The sequence below is a fragment of the Panthera leo genome, chromosome C2 (genome assembly GCF_018350215.1).
Source record: "Panthera leo isolate Ple1 chromosome C2, P.leo_Ple1_pat1.1, whole genome shotgun sequence".
Taxonomy (NCBI): domain Eukaryota; kingdom Metazoa; phylum Chordata; class Mammalia; order Carnivora; family Felidae; genus Panthera; species Panthera leo.
In genome coordinates, this window is record NC_056687.1 from 70,075,653 (window position 1) to 70,084,915 (window position 9,263).

The following is a 9,263-nucleotide window of genomic DNA, read 5'->3' on the forward strand; positions in this document are numbered from 1 at the left end:
GAACCGAGAACTGTCATGTGCCAAGTGGTGATTTCAGATTTGTCTGGCAAAGATGGAAAGATGGATTAGATGGAAGTAAAGTTAAGTCTCAAAAACTGGGTAAATATTGCATTGATAAGTACAGTAATTTGTATGTATCAAGCATTCTCTGAGTTTAGGCCTTTTGATGTCCGATCTTCTGTGCATCACTTCCCCCACCCCCAACACAGTGTTTCCCAGTTCAGACCCTTATTTGCTTACGTGAAATAAGCTAGACACAAAAGGAAAAATATTGTGTGATTCTGCTGATATAAGAAACCTAAAATAGGCCAATTCTTAGAGTCAGAATGTATAATAGCAGTTACTAGGGGCTGGAGAGAGGGGGGAATGGGGAGTTATTAATGGGTACAGGCCTAACACAGACCCCTGTTTACCAGGACTGCACCTGGAAAGTGCTGCAATCAAGTCTGCCCCTATCCCATCCCACCTGGTAGTTCCCAACCTGCCCAGACCTGCCATAAGCCGCCGAGTCCCAAATGATGACAGCATTCTTCCATGCTCCATTATCTTAGAACTATTTTGCAAATGCCTTTTCTAATTCCTCTGAAGCTTTTTGTTTCTAGTTTGCGCCTTTTACCCTGTCCTAGAACTCTTCATTTCATTATGCTGGGGGATGGAAGTCCCCTTCAAATGCTTTGCCTTCCTCTAAGGGGCAGAGTCAGGGTGTACAGATGCACCTGCTCAGAAAGGGAGACCCGCAGCAGTGCCCAAGGCGTCTGGAACGGCTTCCCTTCTGCTGGGAGCACATCCCATTGCCAATCACTGCTGAGCTGCCGGGCCCAAAGAAGACCCCTGGTTGGCTTGGGGTTCACTCTCAAGGTTTGAGCAAGGATAACCCAGAGAAATGTTACGTGTCTTCTAGTGTTAAAACAAGGTTAGTTCTTCAAAAAGTTAAACACAGAGGGGCACCTGGGTGGCTCAGTTGGTTAAGCCTCTGACTTCGGCTCAGGTCACGATCCCACGGTCTGTGAGTTCGAGCCCCGCGTCGGGCTCTGGGCTGATGGCTCAGAGCCTGGAGCCTGCTTCCGATTCTGTGTCTCCCTCTCCCTCTGCCCCTCCCCCACTCATGCTCTGTCTCTCTCTCTCTCTCTCTCTCTCTCTCTCTGTGTCAAAAATAAATAAACATTTAAAAAAGTTAAACACAGAATTACCCATATGATCCAGCAACTGCTGTTCTGGGGATATACCCAGAATAATTGAAAAAAAAAAAAAAAGGACTCAAACAGCTGTATACCCGTGTTCAAAGCAGCAGTATTCAAAATAGCCAAAAGGTGGAAACAACTCAGATGTCCATGGACAGATGAGTGGATAAACAAAATGTAGTATCTACATACACTGGACTATTATTTAGCCTTAGAAAGGAATTCAATTCTGACACGTGCTATAACACAGATAAACTGTGGAGCATCTGGGTGGGTCAGTCTGTTGAGCATCACACTTCAGCTCAGGTCATGATGTCACAGTTTGTGGGTTCAAGCCCCGCATCAGGCTCTGTGCTGACCGCTTGCTCAGAGCCAGGAGGCTGCTTCAGATTCTGTGTCTCCTTCTCTGCCCCTCCCCCACTCACACTTTGTCTCACTCTGTTTCTCAAAAATAAATAAATGTAAAAAAAAAATTAAAAAAAAAACACAGATAAACTGTGACAACATGCCGAGTGAAATAAGCAAGACACAAAGGACAAATATTATACGATTCTACATATTTGAGGTATCGAGAATAGCCCAATTCAGAGCGGGGAGGGATGGGGAATTATTAATTAATGGCTATAAATTTCCAGTTTGGGGTAATGGAAAAGTTCTGGGAATGAATGGAATGTAGTGATGGCTGCACAACACTGTGAGCGTACTTAATGCCACTGAACTGTGCACTTTAAAATGGCTAAAATGGTAAATTTTATGTAATGTATATTTTGCCATAATTAAATTTTTTTTTTTCAACGTTTTTTATTTATTTTTGGGACAGAGAGAGACAGAGCATGAACGGGGGAGGGGCAGAGAGAGAGGGAGACACAGAATCAGAAACAGGCTCCAGGCTCCGAGCCATCAGCCCAGAGCCTGACGCGGGGCTCGAACTCACAGACCGCGAGATCGTGACCTGGCTGAAGTCGGACGCTTAACCGACTGCGCCACCCAGGCGCCCCTATTTTGCCATAATTTAAAAAATAGTTAAAAAATCAGATTAGTTAAAACTTTTCTAATTCACAATTCAGATTTACGTGCCAACTCATTCCCATAGTGAGTTGGCACATTGTGAAATTCAATCTATAATCCAGATCAAAAAATTTTTGCCGATACATAGTTGTAATTTAATATGCAGGTCATTATTCAAGGTGAGAGGAGACGACAACAACACTGGGGTGTTCACATTAGTTTAGATAATATGCTTCATTTCCTCTGCTTTTAACAGTCCTGCCTAGGATTTGTCACGGTGCAAGAAATGAATGACCCTGGTGACAGAATGTTACAAAATTCCTTTGCAGCAATTGATAGGACTATGAAACATGTACAACATTTTCTTTAAAGTTAATATTAACTTTTTATTTTAAAAATACCAAATTCTAGGGGTGGCGGGGTGGCTCAGTCGGTTGGGCGTTCAACTTCGGCTCAGGCATGATCTCACAGTTCACGAGCTGGAGCCCTGCGTCAGGCTCTGTGCTGACAGGTCAGAGCCTGGAGCCTGCTTCAGGTTCTGTCTCTCCCTCTCTCTCTGTCCCTCCCCCACTCGCACTGTCTCTGTCTCTCTCTCTCTCTCTCTCTCTCAGAAATAAAGTAAACATTGAAAATTTAAAAAAAATACCAAATTATATTTCTTTAAAAAAATATTTATTAGTTTTTGGGAGAGCACAAATGGGGGGACGAGCAAAGAGAGGGGAACAGAGGATCTGAAGGGGGCTGATAGGCTGACAGCAGCGGGCCCAATGTGGGGTCAAACCCACAAACCGCGAGATCATGATCTGAGCTGAAGTCAGATGCTCAACCAACTGAGCCACCCAGGTGGCTCCCCGAATTCGATTTCTTTTTATAGGAAAATGTTCTTTATAGGTTTTTCTCCTCCTGTGCACCATGGTCCTGGGGTTAGGAAAATATAACCCCTATACGGGCTCTCAGAGTTTACAGCCACTAGGGGACCACCAAGGACACAGCTAGAGGCAATGTCGAGGTAATGGGTACACACGGGAGATAGGCACATGACAAGCCGTGGTGAGCACACCAGGTTCCATTTTGGTGAAAATAGCCTACGATGTTAACTGGCCTATAGTAGATCCCTGTTATTTTTGTTTGTTTTTGGGTTAAGCACTCACATTGGGGTTATGCCAAGCCTGAGGTGGATAGAATTTCACATGAAGAAATGGAATACAAAACAGGTCTTGACAGAAATTTTCAACAATAAGGAATGGGCTTTCTGTTTGTTGTTGCTCTTAATGTAAAAATGTAGCCGTAAGTCATAGAAATGTCACATTTCTCTGAGGCTAAGAAGCATATGCAAGCATTTTAAACTCATTTATGAAGTAGCTAGCATGCTCTTGCTAAATAAGCTGCATGTTTTCAGCCCTCGTCCTGTTCATATAATTATCAATTCTGAAAACACTCATTATTATATCTTTCTGAGAGCAATTTTTCAAAGGTTAGTTTTGAAAATATTTTTAAGATTATCTATTCCAGAGGGAATATCTGTTTTCTGGCTTTCATGAACTGAAACATTTAAAAATAATATCCGTAAATTAAATTACAGTGAAAAGTTGTTATGTTTTTCAACTAATTTTGGCATGTGTGTTTTCTTTTCAGAAAACTTGTCTTTAAAATTATCCGTAGGGCTTGGACCCCAAGGAGACTGCTGGAGTCCTTCCCTAAATGTGCCTTCTCCACGCCAGCAAAGCCATCACGATATGTTTCTTTCTTTCTAGAAGTTACTTCACACCACCTAAAGGCATGGATTCTTTTCCAGTTGTTTCAATAAAATTACAATGAATGAATACAAGCACACACACACACACCCCACACCTTTTAAATTAATCACGTCTAGAGACCTGGAGAGTAAGTGGCAAGAAAAAAGGAGCGAGCAGGGGATGGGGGGAAGGGGCACAGAGCAGGTGCGGTCCATGCAGATGTGGCCTGGGGAAATGCCACAGAGTAGGAGGATGGGACAGAAGGCAGTGAACATAGGCAGGGACGGAGACATCTGAAGACAGGAGGGAAGAAGCCAGTAACTTGGGAATGCTCCTGGAAGCTGAGCATTGGCCACCTGAGAACCACCTTCTTTTTATCCTCCTTTTCACGTACACTCCATTCCCTTACTTGCCACCTCCCACTTTCTTCCTGTCTCTCTCTCCTGCCTTGTGTTAGTGCTATCAGCGGTCCTTAAGACAATGCTTAGCTAGAAGATCAGCAGCTTTTCAAAAGGTAGGACAAACTTCTGACCCCCTATGTCTTCCTGGGGGACCAGGTCGGGGTGGGGTGGGGGCATGGAGATGAGTAACTGCTTGGGGACAGGGTCTACAGGAAGCCAAGGGCCAATAGCACTGCAACAAGCATCAGGCTACTGCCTGGGATCCAACTTTGGCCTGTGTGCAGGGCCCGCTGCCCTTCTGTGGAATATAGCTCTTCATATATAATCGCTAGTGGAGGAAAACTAGCAATCTGGGCTCCAAATCAGAAGAACTGAGTTCCGGTCTCAATGCCGTAACCTAGCTGAGCAGCCGTACAACAGCCTGCCCCTCTTTGGACCGCAGTTTGCTCACGTGGAAAGAGAAGACTCTAGTCCATGCCAGACCTGGTTCTGTAATTACTACTTGTGAAGTCAAATGTGTTTGGCACTTGGCAGCAGGCTCTGCTTTACATAACCTGTTGTACCTTCTGAAAGTTGTCCCTCGAAAAACCACTGCCTTTTAACAGAGGGTGCAAGGCCTGTGGGAAGACAGTGAAGATCTGTCTTGAGAATGGACTCTGAAGATGGTCACCCTACCTCTTAAACAATTTTTTTAGATGTTTATTTTTGAGACAGTAGAGTCGGGGAGGAGCATGGAGGAGGGGCAGAGAGAGGGGAAGACAGAGGATCCAAAGCAGAATTCAGGTTAACAGCAGAGAGCCTGATGTGAGGCTTGAACCCATGAACCATGAAATTATGCCCCGAGCCGAAGTCAGACGCTTGACCAACTGAGCCACCCAGGCGCCCCTGATGCACCTCTTTAAATGATGTCCCAGGATCTTCCATAAGCCCCCTAGCTAAGATACTCTGATTGTTTAATCATTAATCACAGCAAATTCTTCATTCCATGTAAACCCAAGCTCCTTCTTCGACAGTTTCCTTTTCCCTGGCTTCAGTAGAGATAAGTCACTGTCTGCTCTAACATTTCAGAGATCATGAAATAAGCCACGATGCCTGCAGTGGCCACCTGAGGTCCCTCCTGGGTTCAACTAAACATTCAGACCACAAGCCTTCCAGAGGCCACACTTGACTTTAGTCAGAAAATGTGGCTAGGAATCCTAGCTGACCAGCCTGGCACTATCCACAGTTCATCACATGGAGCTCTGGTGTTAGCCAAGCGTCGCGGTCAGCTCAGAAGGGCCTTGTTGCACTGTAGGAGATTTGCTGGCCTTCCAGCTTCCTCACAAAGACACAGTTCAAAAAGTTGCCGTGCTCAGGCCCAAAGGATGGTGCCCAGCCAGGTATGTATAGTTCATACAAATCATCACTGTAAAACATGCCTTATTCTTCCCTTTTGGACTGGAGCTTAGAGAAGTGATAAGTGAGAGAGCCAAGATCTTCTGACTCCAGGGACCATTCTTCTTTCTACTACATCACAGCTGCCTCATTTGGAATTTCTGATCTTCAGCGTAACTACGACATAGTCTTAACATAATTTGAGTGTTTTTTAAAGAAATACACAGTAATATTGTAATATTTTCTAAAGTGCAATAGGTAGTCTTACGATTATTTTAGAAAATATTTGTATGCAGGTTAAATTAGTAAATACATCTGCAAATTCCTGGTACGTGGTAGGCATTCAGTAATTATTAACTGAACACTTCCTCAATTTGGGAGATTCCCTGAATGACTTCTAAGGGCAATAGCTTTGACCTACAAGTCTAAGTCATGTTAAACAGATGGCCCCTCCAGGGTTACAGCAGGCCTTTGGTCACAAGAGCTCTATGCTGTATAGCTGTCCTTCCAGCACTCGTCCCCAACCACAATTAAACCCTCACTGACAGCAAACGCAGGGCCTTTCACCCTCAGATCAACAGGCCAAAATGTAATTAGCTGAGGGGTGTGTGGCTCTTAGACGAGGTCACCCAAATCACTGTTTTCCAAGTGGCGCGGAAGGACAGAGCCAAGTCAGACCCGAGGCAGGATATTCACAGGCCTTAACTTGAGCAAGCTGGGCACCTGCCTTCCAAAGAGACCACGGAGGGCTTGCAAGTTATCTACATCAGAAGATGTGGTCAATGCCTTACTAATTATAGTTGTTTAGCCTGCTGTTTAGAAAAAGAAGATGGGATACATACTTGGTATAACTGAAAGACCAGGAATCCAGTGATTATGTGACACACAAGGCCCTTTGACCCCCCACCCGGCGTTTCTGCCTCATAAACACACTCTCACCTTTGCATGTTGGTGTTTCTTCCTCGCAGAAGGCCTTATCCCTTCTCTCTTCCGACTAGTCAACTCTGACTCATCCCTCGATACTTAGTCCAAACTTTCCAGAACTGACCTGTGCAGAATGTTTTCCTTCTCTCACCTGAAGGCAGAAGAAAATTCTTCTATTGGACCATATGTCATGACTGTGGGCTCAGAAAATCAGGTCTGCAGGAATTATTAAGCCTTTGATGATTTGTCCCAGGCTTCTTTGAGTAAAAGAACACACATTTCATAGACTGGAGGTTGAGGGAAAGGCCCCTATGCTGTGCCCCAGGCCTTTCCTCAACATCATTCCCTTAAAAAAACAGCCAGACCTGCTCACCTCATGAAAGCTGATGAAAGAGACTTCCTATTGGTGGCATTTTGTACTTTTACCTTAACTGAAGAATTTTTCAGTGAAAATGAATTTCCTTTTTCTATTTTGGAAAATTACCATGAAATAAAAAATCGGTTATCTGAACAGTTGTATCAAATTTTATGCACAACGATGTTAACATGACTTCTTCAATACTCAGTTATCTTAGAGCCAATGAAGGGAACCACGTATGATCTCTAATGACCCAGGGAAAATGATGCAAATATTACTAGAGTGAGATTACAAGAGTCATATTCATGTTTCTCTGGCACAAGAGTGAAGATTGAAGAGACCAAGAAGTCAAGGGGAAATTAGTATTAGCGCATTCAAACTTAACAATTTCAAAGGAGTCTTTTGAAAGCGCCGCCCTACCAGAGGTGGGGTTTTTTGCAAGTCAGAGGATACAGCGCCACCTACTGGCCATGGAATTTGCCCAGCTGCTAGGAAGGGTTGGGGGGACTTTAGTTCAGGGGCAAAACTGCCCCAGAGATTTGAATCTCAAGCCAGTTTGGTGTTGACGGCATCTGGTGGTTGCTTCTTGGGCACAACGGACTCTCGGGAAGGAATTGGAAATGATGCGATCTGGGTTCTGGCTCTGAGGGGCCAAACCACTCACTGATCTAAAACAGTGGTTCTCAAAATCTGCCGCACATCCCAGTCACCTGGGGGCCTTAACGATCCTGATAGGCCGCCCTAGACCAGTGAAGTGCTCTGGGATGGGCCCCAGGCATCAGTGAGTTTTCAATCTCCTCAGGTGACTCCAACGGACAGCTGAGACCTGTTGTTGACAGCCAGTGTCCCATCTCCAGTTGGTTCCCCCCCACCCCCCAGTGCTGACCCCAGAGAAACTTTAGTGTGAAGAACAGCAGAATAACACGTACATGTTCCTGCCCTGTCTTAGGGCTGTGATCAGAGAATGCCTCCCTGAAGGTCTGAGAGGACCCTGTGTGAGAGTCCGCCCCCCACTTACAAAAATAACTTTATTGAGGTATAACTGACCTACAATAAACTGGAAATATGTCACGTGTGCAACTGGACAAGTTTTGATATAGCCGTGAAACCATCACCACAATGAACCGTCACCACATAATGAACACATTCTTCAAGACTGAGCTGGGAGAGTCTGTTTCACACTGCTGTTTCACAGTCATTTAATATCCCATGCCAGGCATTGTGCTGGGGAAAAGGAAACACGGACTCGCCATGCACCACCCCTTTCCTGGGGGAGCTGGCTTCGGAGCATAGCTGGGATGTGAAGGAGGCATGCCTCTACCTGAGAGCACTGGTGGGGGAAGACAGGATTGGGGAAGCTGGTCAGAGGGGATTGATGGTTTAGCCGATGAAGACAGATGGAGAGGATTGTTAGCAGTTGAAGGAAAGGGGCTTTCTAAGCGCAGGGAACAGCGTGAATAGAGAATTGGAGGTACAGAGAGGAGGTGTGTTTGCGGAGCGACAGCTGTGGCCAGAGTGTCAGTGCCCTGGGCATTAGGCAAAGCTGGAGCAGTTGGTGGTGTGATGGGCCACAAGAGTTTGCCTCAATTCCGTGAGCTTTAGTCTCTCAGGGGAGAACCCCCAAAAGCCTGAAGCAGGGGGCATCGTGATCTAATTCACATCTTAGAAAGTTCATTCTGATAGCCCTCCGAGGTTGCAGAACAACCAACATGGGAAACCCTTGCAAAGTTCCCAGTGAGCAGAAACAAATGAATCGTAAGTCATATTATGTAAGAATGAAAAGCATCTTTGTATGTGAAAGCCATTTTTGTAATGTAAACATTACACGTATACATATTTAGAACAATTTTTTTATTTAAACAATAGCAATGAAAGTCTCTGAAAAATGGATGATAGTCCAGTCCATGAAGCCCAGAGTTATATGGCCCAGGATGTTTGAGAAGTGATGGAGACTGGCATAAGGTGATGGGGGCACAAGGACGGGGCGGGGGGGGGGGGGAGGTGTCTATTTAGAAAAGATGTTCAAATAGCCTACTTCTAGTACTGAATCCAGAATCATCTTCAAATGTAAAGGAGGTAACACACAGATGATCTGTGATGACAAGTTATAAGGTCAGCCAGTTTTAAGTTACATCTACATAAATTCTTCTGCTGTGAACTGATGGCTGATGTCTTTATAGGTGTTAACAGTTCATAAGAGTGTTTCCTTTTTACCGTTTACCACCCAGCCTTGAGAACACGAGAATAAACAAAGTGATATCCTTGAGGATGCTTTCAACTT